This window comes from Drosophila willistoni, unplaced genomic scaffold (assembly GCF_018902025.1).
Source record: "Drosophila willistoni isolate 14030-0811.24 unplaced genomic scaffold, UCI_dwil_1.1 Seg171, whole genome shotgun sequence".
Classification (NCBI taxonomy): domain Eukaryota; kingdom Metazoa; phylum Arthropoda; class Insecta; order Diptera; family Drosophilidae; genus Drosophila; species Drosophila willistoni.
In genome coordinates, this window is record NW_025814133.1 from 1,406,926 (window position 1) to 1,422,160 (window position 15,235).

A 15,235-nucleotide genomic window follows, 5' to 3' on the forward strand; every position below is an offset into this window, starting at 1 on the left:
TGAATCAACTACGCGAAGCAAAATTCATAAGCAGTTTAGATCTGAAGGACGGATACTGGCAGATTCCGTTAGAGGAGAAAAGTAGACCAATGACGGCATTCACAGTCCCAGGGAAGGGGTTATTCCAATGGAAAGTAATGCCATTCGGTTTACACTCAGCATCAGCAACTTTCCAACGCGCGCTGGACCAAGTCATTGGCCCAGAAATGATACCAAACGCATTCGCATACCAAGATGACATTGTGATAGTGAGCAAAACAATCGAAGAACACATGAACCATCTACAAGAAGTGTTCAGGAGATTGAAGGAAGCAAACTTGAGAATTAATGCCGAGAAGTGCCAATTCTTTAGAAAAGAGCTAAAATTTCTAGGCCACTTGGTGACAGAAAACGGTATTGCAACGGACCCAGAAAAGGTGGCCGCAATAGCCCAATTAGAACCACCAACTTGCACAAAGGAATTACGCCAGTACTTAGGAGTGGCATCTTGGTACAGACGGTTCGTACCAGGTTTTGCAGCACTAACACACCCATTGAACGAACTACTAAAGAAGAGAACAAAGTGGCACTGGAGCGAGGAGCATCAGGCAGCATTCGATGCCGTAAAGGAAAGGCTGACTAGTGGCCCAGTATTGGCATGTCCAGACTTCACAAAAACGTTTGTGCTCCAGACGGATGCGAGTAACATGGGATTAGGAGCCATATTGGTACAAAACACTGAGGATGGAGAGAGAGTGCTATCATACCTGTCAAGAGAATTAAACCCAGCGGAAAAGAACTATTCGGCAACAGAAAAGGAATGCCTAGCGATAGTATGGGCAATACGCAAACTAAAACCATACCTTGAAGGATACCGATTTAAAGTGGTAACAGATCACATGGCGTTGAAGTGGTTGAACAGCATAGAAAGCCCTACGGGCCGTATAGCCAGATGGGCACTGGAACTGCAACAATACGATTTCGAAATAGCATACAGAAAGGGAAAATTAAACATTGTCGCAGACGCTTTGTCAAGGCAACCAATGGAAGGATGCAGAAGAATAATAGATAATGGTGCCAGATTAAGACAAGCAAACAACGAGTGTGGGTGGATTCAAGACATAATGGGAAAAATAAAACAACAACCACAGAAATATCCGGATTACATTATAGAAAATAGTCAGGTTTACAGGAACATTCCACACAGAGCAGGCCAAGAAGAAGTGGTAGCTTGGAAACTATGTGTGCCAAAAACACTACGTAACCAAGTAATGGCCGAAAACCACACGGCAACAACAGCAGGGCATACAGGGAGCAGGCGAACTACTGCCAGGACCGCAGCAAGATATTACTGGCCAGGAATGCAACGAGATATCAGGACATTTGTAGGAAAATGTACGATATGCCAACAATATAAACCCAGCCAACAGCAGGCAGCGGGAAAGATGCTAACACAAATACCGGAAGAACCATGGTCTACAGTATGCGCTGACTTTGTAGGACCGTTGCCAAGATCGAAACACGGAAATTCGATGCTACTAGTAATCATTGACAGATTTTCGAAATGGACAGAACTGATACCGATGCGGAAGGCAACGGCAGAAAGTCTAGTTAAGGCCTTTCGAGAGAGGATACTATCTCGATTCGGAGCTCCAAAAATGGTGATAACGGACAATGGAGTTCAATTCACTAGCAGGATATTCAAAAAAATGTTAGAAGAATGGGGATGCCAACACCAACTGACAGCACCGTACACGCCACAAGAAAATCCAACCGAAAGAGCAAATAGAACAGTAAAAACAATGATTGCTCAGTTTACGGGGGAAAATCAACGCAACTGGGATGAAAGTTGGCCAGAAATAACTCTAGCAGTGAATACAAGCCAATCAGAGGCAACAGGATTCACGCCAGCGTATGTAATACAGGGGCGTGAACCAAGAATGCCGGGTGCACTATACGATAATGTCACGATAGGCACAGGGAAGCAAACGATACCACCAGAAGCGAAGGCAAAACAAATGCAAGAGCTGTTCGAACTAATACGGCGAAATCTGGAAACGGCTGCACAGGATCAGGCACGCCATTACAATCTGAGACGAAGAGAATGGAGACCAGTGATTGGAACCACAGTATGGGCAAAAGAACACCATCTTTCGAATGCGGCCGAAGGATTTGCAGCAAAATTGGCACCAAGATTTGGAGGTCCTTATGAAGTGACAGGATTTTTGTCTCCAGTTATATGTAAATTACGGCACAAAGAAACAGGAAAAACCAGGCAAGCACATATCAGCCAGATGAAAGAGCAAATAAGTGAACAGACAGATGTCAATAAAATAGATGAACAATGAGTATGGACGAGTCTGATGACATGGCAGCGAGAAATCTGCACAGACCGGCCGGCTGGGCAGAAATCTCAAAAACATGACACAGAGCCAAAAATCTCACAGTGCATCAAAATCGTACAAAATCACGTAACAAAAAAAAAAAACGTAAAACAAAAGAATCACAAAGTGCTAAATAAGAACAAGCAGAACAGCAAAGTCACAAACCGCATACCGGAACAAGATAAATATATGCGGACATCATATACATACAGTCAGGCAAATATGCATGAGCAAATAGAAAATAGCAAAAAAAAAAAAACAAGGATAAACAAAAAAAAAAAAACGATCACACAATCAAAGAGAGCCAAAACCTACACATGCGCACGATAGTACACATGTAATAGTATGAGTGCACAAAGAGAAAACAAAAGGAAAGAGAGGGGAACACACATACACATGCGCATAAGAGTGAGCATGTAATCGTGCAGCATCGGGACATACACACACATGCGCGCGTTAATACATTAGTATTAGTGGAGCATTGCAGGAGCATTAGAATATTCGGCATCGATAGTTAAAATAGAGAATCCAAAGTTTTGAATAACGGTAAAAATTTGACAAATATCAAAGATGCGAGGTTTCCTGCATGCAGAAATCCTAAGCAAGAGTCACTCAAAGCTTAACACTCGGAGAGTAATCAACAAAAAAAAAAGGAATAATCATGAACGCATTCAATGCAAATTTTGGCCAGGATGAAGGCGTAGCTCGACGAGGTGCGGCACCGCGGGCCAATATGGAACGCGGTGACTGGCATCGGTCCGATGAGGAGTCCGACGACGATGAGCCGGATATGATGGATCCGGAAATCGCCGCCTCATCGGACGAGGAGAACGATGAGGACGTAGAGGACAGTGGCTACGGGTCAGAAGAGAGCGAGGCAGAGTCGGTGGTGAATCCGGGCCACCAGGAGGAGGAAGAAGACGACGAGATGTGGAGAGAGCTGGACGAGGCGGTAGCCATGATGGAGAACGAAGTGGCGGATGAAGAAAGCAGCGAGCGAAATAGCCCTGATGTGTATGCGCCGTGGGATCAGGAAGAAATACCTGAGCCACCGGCACAAGCATGGGAGCCAGCACGGCCGCCGACGCCGTTTCGTATGGTGGACTACATATCCGAAGCCAGCGAATCGGAGGAGGAGGCCGTGGCTGGTGTGGGCGAGGCTGAAGGAGTGGCCAGCCAAACACCGGAAAATGTCGAAAATGTGGTGCCAGGCGACGCATGTTGGCAACACATGTGGGTGTGCCAACAAATAGAAAACCTAAGAGCGGCAGACAGGGCACGGCAGGAGGCGGAACGATTTACCCAGGCCAGGGAACGGCTGGCGATGGCAATGCTACAACAACAGCAACAGCAGCAACAATGGCAGCAACAACAACAACTGCAGCAGCAACAATTGCAGCAACAACAGCAACAGCAGCAACAATGGCAGCAACAACAACAGCAACAACAACTGCAGCAGCAACAATTGCAGCAACAACAGCAACAGCAGCAACAATGGCAGCAACAACAACAGCAACAACAACTGCAGCAGCAACAACAACAGCAGCAACAACAACTGCAGCAGCAACAATTGCAGCAACAACAACAACAGCAGCAACAACAACAGCAGCAGCAACAACAGCATCAGCAACAGCAACAGCAGCAACGAATGCAACAACAACAGCAACAACAACAACAGCAGCAACAACAACAGCAGCAGCAACAACAGCAACAACAACAGCAGCAGCAACAGCAACAACAGCAGCAGCAGCAGCAACTGCAACAACAGCAGCAGCAACAGCAACAACAACAACATCAGCAGCAACAGCAACAACAGCAGCAACAGCAACAACAACACGAGATAGAATATCAAGAGTGCCCATGGGGGTGGCCAAGACCGGCACTAAATAGGCAAGTGTCCGCACCCATAGGGCACCACACCAGTACTCGGCCAATATTGGCCCGGCAGCTATCATGCCCAGTGCCGTACGGGCACGAAAGGTATGAGGCAGTGCCAGAAGAAGAATGGCCAGAAAGGGTGGTGGATGTTGTGGGCCAAATGGCCCAGCACGAAGGACCACGAGTAGTAAGATTAGTGTGGGTGGGTCAAACAAGGTATAGGATTAGGATAGCGCAGGGGGTAGTTCGGGTATATAGGGAAAGGAGGGTATAATAAGTAGGATAATTAGATGTAAGTAGGAAAAAAAGATGCGGAACGGGCCAAAAATAAAAAAAAAAAACAACAATGAAAAGATGCCCTAATCCGCCAGCATTTAACGAAAAGATACTCAGTAATCGCCAACATTAGAAGATGCCAAATGGCCAATAAAAGATGCGAGCTGAGTCCAAAAGAAAATATCCCCAAAAACAAGCAAAACACATGCAAAATAAAAAAAAAAAAACTACAAAGGCAAAACATAAAAATGCACAAGTACGAGAATGAAAAATACACACGCAGAAAACAAACACAACAAACACATGCAGAAAACAAACAAGGTACAAGGGACAGGGGAGGGCAAATCCCTCCCGAAGAAGGGGGGGAGTGTGAGGAACATTATATACACAAGAATAATGTCCCACACAACAAACAAGCTACAACAAACAAGATACAAACAGCCAGATACAAACGCAGCCAAGACACAAACCAAAATATAAGAGTGAGATCGGATGTGAATGATCAAATAAACAAGGCCAGCCGAACATTGCCGATCGAACCCCACGCAACCGCTGACGATTTCGTACAAGCGGGAAGATGCGTGGGAGACATAATGCGATAAGTTCGGTCGTATAAGAGCCAATACAAGAGGCCGGCCGAATATTGCCGATCGAACCCCACGCAACCGCTGGCGATTTTCGTACAAGCGGGAAGATGCGTGGGAGACATAATGCGATAAGTTCGGTCGTATCAGAGCCAATGCGAGAGGCCGGTCGAACATGGCCGATCGGACCCCACGCAACCGCTGGCGATTTCGTACAAGCGGGAAGATGCGTGGGAAACATAATACGATAAGTTCGGTCGTATAAGAGTAATTGGAACCCGGCTTGACTGCATAATTGCACACAAAAGGGGGCATTGGCCTACTTATGCAAATTAAGAGCACAGAGAGGCAAATATGAGTGCATGCATTAGAATACGCTGAATAAATGTACATGCATGTCACACGTACACTATGCGTGAGGGAGAGTATCGATGACCAATAGCGTACTCTCTGCCTACGTCACGCTCATGAGAATGAAAGCAGTTAGATTGCGAGCAGCCAAAATCTGGTGAGCGAGAGAAAATGAAAGTGAGGGCCAAGCAAGCCCATGAGACGGGTGCGGGGTATGCATGCTTGGTATGAAGCAATGATGGTTTATGGATGTGTGGGGGGAATATGCAAGCCGAAGGGGGAGGGATGAGCCATGGGGAAGCCCTCTATCTGATGGATGCGAGATGCGTATGAAAGTGTATTTGCATGGGGAATTAAATAATGCAATATATTAAGTTAATCAGGCTAATTATGTTTAAACGATAATTTTAGTTAATACAATTAGTATATATGTATGTAAAAATCAATATTGAGCAAATATGGGTGAAATTGGGTATGACGAGTGGATCAAAGGGAGCGACGGGCGACGGCAGCGCTGGCAGAGAAAGCAGAGAGAGTCAACGGGATACGAAGGGCGGCCAATAGAAAGGCGACTCCAATGCGTGAAAGTGATGGAAGCACGTAGATACAAGGGAGCTAGACAAGGACAAGGGAGTAAATGGGCGCTCAGCCACAAAGAAAGTGGACATATGCGCAAAGGATTTACGGGACTTTCACCACGCATAGCAACAAGTGGATGCGTGGGTGAAAGCAGAGGGCCGATGGAAATGTACCAGCTGTATAGCGGTACTACACCAAGATATTCCTGAGGCCGTGGGAATTGCCTATATAAAGGCAACGCCCATCAAACAGAGGCATCAAGTCATCAAGTCGTGATCAAGTAACAAGTAATTAAGGCCTTACGAGTAACCTTAAGAACTTATCAAGGAAACAAAAGGAGCAGAGGAAAAACAAGGAACTATACAGGCCTTACGAGTAACCTGTACAGTTTATTTCGACAGCAACAAATCCTTAAATAAGGATAGTAAGCACCGCACCCAAGCTAGAGTGAGTTGGAGAGAGGCCAAGCATTTCCAGGAGTATCCAAAGTCAGTGGTAGGCACGAGGATATATCCTACTGCCGGAAATTCCAGGATCTATATATCCTGACGATCACCAATTACTGAGGAACATCCTGCTTCGTGATAGTCGCTACGGGATGTATCCCAGAACCTAAAAGCGAAAGCCATCTCAACAAACAATAGCGAAAGGGGTGCAGAGGTGTGGAGCACCAACCAAGCGCAGGATACAGGCCGAGACAACGACCCGCAACGGTTGCAGGAGCAAAAGGAAGGCAAGAAGGGACGACGAGGGATTGCGAAGTGATTCGACAACGCTGTCCAAGCCCAGACCTACCGTAGAGAAACTCGTCATAACCAATCAAGCCCATAAAACGATCGCAAATAAACGTATTATAAAAACCAAATCAATAAACAAAGCTGTTCTGATTTCACCGGGGCACAAAATAAATTTTGTTGTGCCGAACCTAGCCCACGAGATATTTTAAATATCCCGAAGGACGAGAAAGGATCGTTACAAATTATCCCGCTCCTAATGCTGCTTTCGTCTCATTCTCTCTCAGTTTGTTTTACGGAAGGTTTCACTTCTATCGTGTCTAACCGTTAGACGCCCTCTTTTTTTTTTTTTTTTACTTTAGCTCTAATTTTCTCGGCTTCTGAGTAACTTAATGGAACAATTTTGTATTTGTAATTCTGTAGTGTGTATGTTAGTTATTGTATTCAGATGATGAACCATAAAAAATTGACTTCTTAGTTAGTTCAGTTTTTTAACAAGTGCATTTGAACAAAAGAAACTCATGTTTAAGGTGGGCATAAATATAAGACGTTTTTGCTAAAATCTTGAATATTACAGATAGAAGTGTGATTTCTTTGAAGAAGTTGTAGATCTAGCAAAACTAAGATAAACCAAAGGGCCGGATACAACTTCGACCGCGTCAAAATTTGTATACTCTTGCATGTTTTTTGTTACTTTCCTTACCTAAGAAAGTGATAAAAGTCTCTGTTTTTCACCGATCGTTCTTATGGGAGCTATATGATACAGTCACCCGAACTTGATCATGTTTAGCACAGTCATTAATAGCTATGTTTTACTGAGAAATATTTTATGACATTTTCGTAGAAAGTAACGAAGCTAATGACATAAGTCACAGTTTTCGAACGATCGTTCCTATGGTAGCTGTATGATATGACTATATATATCTTGATCAAATTTGGCATAGTCATTTATATGTGTAATAAATATTAATTTTCACGACAAATGCTTAGAAATTAACGAAGTCATTGAGAAAAGTCACTGTTTGTGACTTTGCTGTTTATATGGAAGCTATATGATATAGTAGTCCGATCCGGCTGAATCCGAGATATAAACTTGTGCACTCTACATGAGCCTTAGGTCTAGGAGGAGCTCGCATTGATCCAGACGGACGGAGGGACTTGGCTATATAATGTCCTCTCGACGTGCTAATCAAGAATATATATACTTTTTATGGTCGAAGATGCTTTTTTCTATTCAAAATTAATACACCCCTTTTGCAAGGGTATGTATAAAAATAATATACCACAAATTTTTAGTTTAGCTCCAAATCTCGATTTCGATTTGTATTGAATTTGTTGGTCCTTTTGCGCAACTTCCTTGAACTGCGAAAGAAAGTAAATTAAATTTTTCGTCGAATGACATATTTTTTATTAAAATCGGATAAAAATTAAATAGTTTTTATCGCCTATCAATAAGGGTCATTTTATGCCAATCTAAGCAGTTGCCTACGTATGAAAAAAAAGGAGGAGTATAGAAGCGCAGCTTTGCATATTATTTGTGTTCTATTTCGATCAGCATCAAATTTTGGGATGTGAGATTTTATATCTAATACTATTATATTAGTAAATTTCATGAGGATACTCCAATTTGGAAATATTTCTTTTAGAGCTATATGATATAGTGGTCCGATCCCGATGATTTTCATACTTTACATACTTTCATACGCACGGACGGACGGACGGACGGACGGACAGACGGTCAGACGGATATGGCTATATCAACTCAGCTTCTCATGCTGATCAAGAATATATATACTTTATTGGGTCGGAAACGTCTGCTTCGGTGCGTTACAAATGTCTGACCAATTTTATACTACCCTCTGCGAGGGTATAAAAATAGGGAATAGAAAACAAGCCACGAATGAATTGACAAATCGCGTAAGTTCCTTCAATCACTATAAGGATTTTTAAAAGGTGACCTTTTGGTGTTTGAACGCGTTGTTATCGAAAGTTCTTGTGTCGGAATGACAGCCATTAAAATTCAAATTAATTAAGAATTCTTTTAAATTTTATTTATTTTGATATTAATTAGTTTAAACTCAGGGATTTAATATTTACTATTTTGGAAAATTGAAATTGAAATAAATAAATTTTTAATTCACCCCCCAGAATGCAGACATCCCATTCTTATTCTTATTCAACTTCTGATCCAGATTTTTCCCAGACTTCATCCCAGACTTCACCACTAAGAAAAGTTCAACTGTACCACAAACTCTTACGTTTGAGCATGCAAGAGGGGGACAAGGTATCAGAATATGTCCGAGTATTTACAGAAACAATAGAAAAACTGAATGAGATAGGCATTGAAATTAACGATGATTTAAAGGTAATAATGAATCTGTCAAGCCTACCCAACTCTTGTGTAAATTTTGTTGTTGCTATCGAGACTAGAGATGAGTTACCATTATTTGAAACGGTAAAATTAAAACTTCTGGAGGAAGGGACGCGTAAGCAAGCAAATGGTTTACACACACACTACAAAGTTTTCAAGAAAGAATGCCGTGGACAAGGAAAAAGCAAAAAGACAATCAAAATTTAACGGAAAATGTTTTTACTGTGACATTCCAGGGCATCGTGCATCGGACTGCCAAAAAAAGCAGAGAGAGAGGAAACAAAATCAAAAGAGCGAGACACAAGATACAACGGCCTATTTACTCTTGAACTACATGTCGACGCAGAAAAAGAATACATGGTGTATAGATAGTGGCGCGACGTCTCATATGTGTTGTGACAAAAAAATGTTTGTGCCATACCAAGAAAAAAGGGCGACAATTAAATTAGCCAGTGACACATATATTGAGGCACCCGGTATAGGAATTGTTATGTTGCACACAAACAAAGGTAAATTAGAGATGAACAACGTTCTGTATGCCCCTTCTCTACAAATGAATTATTTCTCGGTGAGTCGGTTAACTACAATATTAAAAAATGTAAAAGCTATGGTACAAAATAGTTTTTGTAAAGTGGTTTTAGAAGCAACACAAGAAAATGATTTGTATGTATGTATATATTGATGGTCCAGAAAAAGAAACTCTTAATATATTGGATAGTCCGACGCATACAAATATTTGGCATAATAGATATGGACATCTTAACTTCAAAAACTTGCAGCAATTAAGTGACAAGGAACTAGTTCACGGTATGAAATTAAAAAATTGTTTCAATAAAACTAATTGTGAAACATGTAATTTAGGAAAAATATGTGCACTCTCTTTCCCATTAAAAACGGAGCGATCTACAAAAAATGTTTTGGAACTAGTGCATACGGATGTCTGCGGACCGATGAACGTAACTTCATTAGCTGGTAATCGATATTTTGTAACATTTATCGATGACTATTCTCGAAAAATCCACATTTATTTCATCACAGCTAAGAGCGAAGTTTTTGACAAGTTTAAAAAATTCAAAAGTTATGTCGAATGTCAAACTGGTAAGAAAATCAAAGCATTGAGGAGCGACAACGGCACTGAGTATAAAAACGGGAGTTTTTCAGCATACCTTGAAGAAAATTGTATAAAGCGTGAATTAACCGTACCCTATACACCGCAACAAAATGGAGTTGCCGAGCGTGCCAACAGAACAATAGTAGAGATGGCTAAATGTCTATTGACTCATGCAAATTTAGAAGAATTTTTATGGGCTGAAGCTGTGAATACTGCAGTTTATTTGCGAAACCGATGTCCTACAAAAGCCTTAGATGGACATACACCTTTCGATGTCGCTTACCGTCAGTCAAGCACCTAAAAGTTTTTGGATGTCAAGCGTTCGCTTTGGATAAAACAAATAAAAAGAAGTTCCACTCAAAAGGAAGAGTACATTTTTATTGGTTATTCCTCTAAAGCTAAACCATATCGTCTTTATGATCAAGAAATTGTTGAGCGACGTGACGTGAAGTTTATAAAAAATGAATTCCAGAACAAAGAATTTAAAAATTTTGATCTTTCAGACAAAAACAAAGATTTCGTAACAAGCATTATTCGTCTCGAGCCGCACGTGCCAATAGAAGAACCAAATGAAGATCTCCAGGAACCTATGTCGCCAAGGTCAGATATTCCTCCAAACGACGATACGGACTTCGACGAAGAGGAGGAGGAAGATTTTGTCACTGCGAGTGATGACGAAATCACAAATCAACAACAGGATCTAGAACCGATCCAGAGAACCGAAGAAGAGGCTCCACAACGAGGACCAGGAAGACCGAAAATTCTTCGTACTGGTTTAGCTGTTAGACCAAGGAAGCAATATAACATGCTTCAACAAATTCAACTTGAGGATGATATAGAGACACCTCAATCTGTATCAGATGCACTAAATGGACAACATGCCAAGTTCTGGCAGGAATCGATGAAACAAGAATACGACGCATTGTTGGAGAATGACACATGGCGTTTAGTAGATTTACCGCCTGGCCAAAAGGCGATTGGATCCAAATGGGTATTTCGCGCATCAAAAGAACTAAGCATGGTGGATATAGAAAGATTCAAACCAAGACTGGTGGCTAAAGGCTGTGGGCAGCAGCTAGGAATCAACTATCAAGAAACTTTTTCTCCGGTCATTTGCTACGAAACTATTAGAATGCTGTTTGCTATAGCTGCGGAGAAAAATTTTTACATACATCAAGTTGATATATCCAATGCTTACTTTAACAGTAATCTAGAGGACGATGTTTACATGAAGCAACCGGAAGGTTTTGTCAACGATTCTTACCCGAAAAAGGTTCTCAAGCTACAAAAAGCACTGTACGGACTCAAGCAATCTGGAAGAGTTTGGAACAATACACTCGACGAAGTTCTACGTGGTATCGGATTCCACAAATGCAAACATGAGTCTTGCCTCTATATTAAAGAAGACAAGAAAAGCTACATTGCCGTCTACGTCGATGACCTTATAATCATATGCCCTGACGAAACAGACATATCTAACATTAAGAAGGAGATTGCAGTACATTTTAAAATGCACGATGGAGGCCGACTTAAATATTTCCTTGGACTGGAAATACAAAGAGAAAATAACGAAGATATTTCTTTGCATCAAAGGACGTAAGTAAGAAAGCTACTTGATGTTCATGGTATGGTTAACTGTCGACCTGTTGGAACAGCCCTAACCCCTGGTTTTACGGCTGATTGTAACGACGCGGGCTGCGTCAAGGTAAATATAACAAATTATCAGTCACTAATTGGTATGCTTATCTATTTAGCAGTGTTGAGCCGACCTGATATTCTGCATGCAGTATGTAAGCTTGCACAGCGCAATAACGACCCGCACGAAGATCATGAAACTGCTGCTAAACATATTTTGCGCTACTTGGCGGGCACCATAGATCTTGGAGTTACATACCGAAAAACGGGTAAACCAGTAATTGGCTTTGTTGACGCTGATAGGGCAAAAGACAAAGCTAATAGGAAGTCCTACTCTGGCTATGCTTTCTATCTGTGTGGAAGCGCATTCTCTTGGACTTCAGCGAAACAAAGTATCGTTGCTTTGAGTAGCACAGAGGCTGAATATGTAGCCTTATCAACTGCAGCCAAGGAAGCTGTATATCTTAAACGTCTGCTCATTGAAATAGGATATGCTGCCAGCGAATTGCCCGAAATCCAATTCATCATAAGCGCACGAAGACCATTGACATCAAATATCATTTTGTACGAGAAAGAGTAGAAAATAACCAGAGGGCCGGGGCTAACTTTGACCGCGTCAAATTTTGTATACCCTTGCAACTTTTATGGTAACTCTTTCCTTAACTATAGCCATCAAAGTAGAAAAACGTTCAAGCTAAAAAAGCTAATGTTTGCGAAAAAACGGTCAACAATCTTGGCATAGGAAAAAACTAATTGTAAGATATTGATCAAAGCCACTGTTTTCCACCGATCGTTCCTATGGGAGCTATATAATATAGTAACCCGATCTTTATCAAATTCGGCATTAACAGTCATTAACAGATATATTAAACTAACAAATGTTTAATTTGAAAGCAATCACGTCAAAAGTAACGAAGTTGTTAACAAAAGTCACTGTTTTCGAAAGATCGTTCCTATGGGAGCTATATGATATAGTCACCCGATCTTGATCAAATTTGGCATAGTCGTTTATATGTGTAATAACAATATAAAATTTCATGATAATAGCTCAGAAAATAACGAAGTTATTAAGAAAAGTCACTGTTCGTGACTTTGCCATTTGTATGGGAGCTATATGATATAGTGATCCGATCCGGCTGAATCCGAACAAAACAGAAATAATAATCACAGAGGAAACAACAGGGGTTACAACAGGAATAATAGAGGTAACCGAGGAAATAACCGACAAAACGGTTATAGGTACCAGCAATAATGTTTCGGGAGCACCTTTAGATACTCAGCAGTAAAGAGTAATAAGATTCACGCCATCAGTTTAAGTCAAAATACGTTTGTTACCTTCACGAATGTGGCAACGGGAAAAAAGTTAGTATTCTTAATAGACACAGGATCGGAAATATCCATTGTAAAAGATAATTTTCAAAGTATCCAAACCAATAAAATCATAAATATACAAGGAATTAGTCAAGATGTAACTAAATCCATAGGGTTTACTTCTATTAAAATACAATCATCAAAATATATAATCCCACACGACTTTCACATCGTTAATACCCAATTCGCTATTCCAATACTAGGAATCGATTTCATAAGAAAATACAACTGTCAATTAGATTTCAATCCGTCCGAAGACTGGTTAATAATTAGACCAAACAACCTAAAATATCCAATATATGTACCAATATCGTACAGTGCTGGTAATAATTCAATAGTTTTACCAGCAAGATCCCAAGTTGTCCGAAAAATTGAAATAAGTTCACAAGAAGACAGTGTATTAATTCCAAACCAAGAAATTCAACATGGTATTTATTTAGCAAATACTATAACTAAACCCCAAAACGCAGTCATACGACTGCTAAATACTACAAATAAAGATCAAATAGTAAAAATATCAAGTTTGAAGTATGAACCGCTTTCCAGCTACGAAATAATCGAAGCAAATAATGAACAGCGTGAAAACGCGGTACTAACTACGTTATCAAAAAATTTTCCCCCACAGTTTCACAGCCAACTTACGAAGTTGTGCAAGAAATATAGTGATGTATTCGGACTAGAAACCGAATCAATAACAACAAATAATTTCTACAAACAAAAATTAAGACTGGTGGACGATGAACCTATTTACATTAAAAATTATAGAAATCCTCATAGTCAGAAAGACGAAATACAAAGACAAGTCCAAAAGCTTATAAAAGACGAAATAGTTGAGCCTTCTGTATCTCCTTACAATAGCCCACTTTTATTGGTACCGAAAAAATCGTTACCAAGTGCTGAAAATAAAAAATGGCGATTAGTAATTGACTATCGTCAAATTAATAAAAAATTGTTGTCCGATAAATTTCCATTACCTAGAATTGATGACATTTTAGACCAACTACCTGGTTGGTCTACCTAGAGCAAAGTATTTTTCATGCCTCGACCTAATGTCAGGTTTTCATCAAATTGAACTCGATGAAGAGTCACGGGACATAACATTCTTTTCCACATGTAATGGCTCATATCGCTTCTGCCATTCAGCAGATGGCAATATTTCTTGATATTCTTTCCCCAGGGGCATATCCTATTCGCATTGTCTCTGTTTTGTCGAAAATTAAAAAGTTTGGTCGAGCGAGCTGTTGAAATGCGATGTTGTACAACTTCACTACACACTACGAAGCCTGATTATGTACAGACGAGTGTACACATACATAGACAGAACGAAATCACAAGCGACATAGGCCTGCCTTCGTCATTCTGTAGTCTGTGCTAGACTGAAATTTTTTTTGTAGCTGCTTGGCGAGGGCCTCTCCCTACTTTACGCTCTCATTGAGAGTACGAGCGTTCGGGTTTTCCCGAAGTTCTCTGGGGTTCCATGACTAGGCTAGCGTTTGCAATCAAAAAATCATGAGTTTGTCCCATCTATGTGTTCTATGGTTAGTGGTGGCACCGAGCGAAAAGATCTTTGAAACTATCTCAATAGAATCTTTCAAAAATATGGGCAATAAGATTTTAAAATTTTTAAGAGTAGGGCTACTAAAGCCGGTGACCTTATTATCAAATAATGATAAAGAAAAAGAAGCAATACTGTTTACGTTCCACGATGGAAGGAGGTCATACTGGAATATTAAGAACTATATAACCAAAATAACATTTTAATTAAAGATACAAAGAATAAGAAACAATTAGTGCTTAAAGATAGGTTACAAATTTTAATCAATTAACATATATGTGGAAAAAAAAACCATAATAATAAAACAAAACAAATAAATTATCTACATTTAATGACACTATACATATATACAAAAATACTTTTACCACATATATCATCAAACAAATAATCAAACATTCAAATAAAAAAAAAAAAATTAAAAAAAAAA

The 15,235-nt window shown here is 40.5% G+C and overlaps 1 protein-coding gene across 1 annotated transcript in view; it reads right to left on the reverse strand.

Annotated features, from left to right (window-relative positions):
* LOC6652588 (pikachurin) overlaps positions 1-15,235 on the reverse strand; it is a 568,882-nt gene that overhangs the window by 76,794 nt on the left and 476,853 nt on the right. The window lies entirely within an intron of this gene.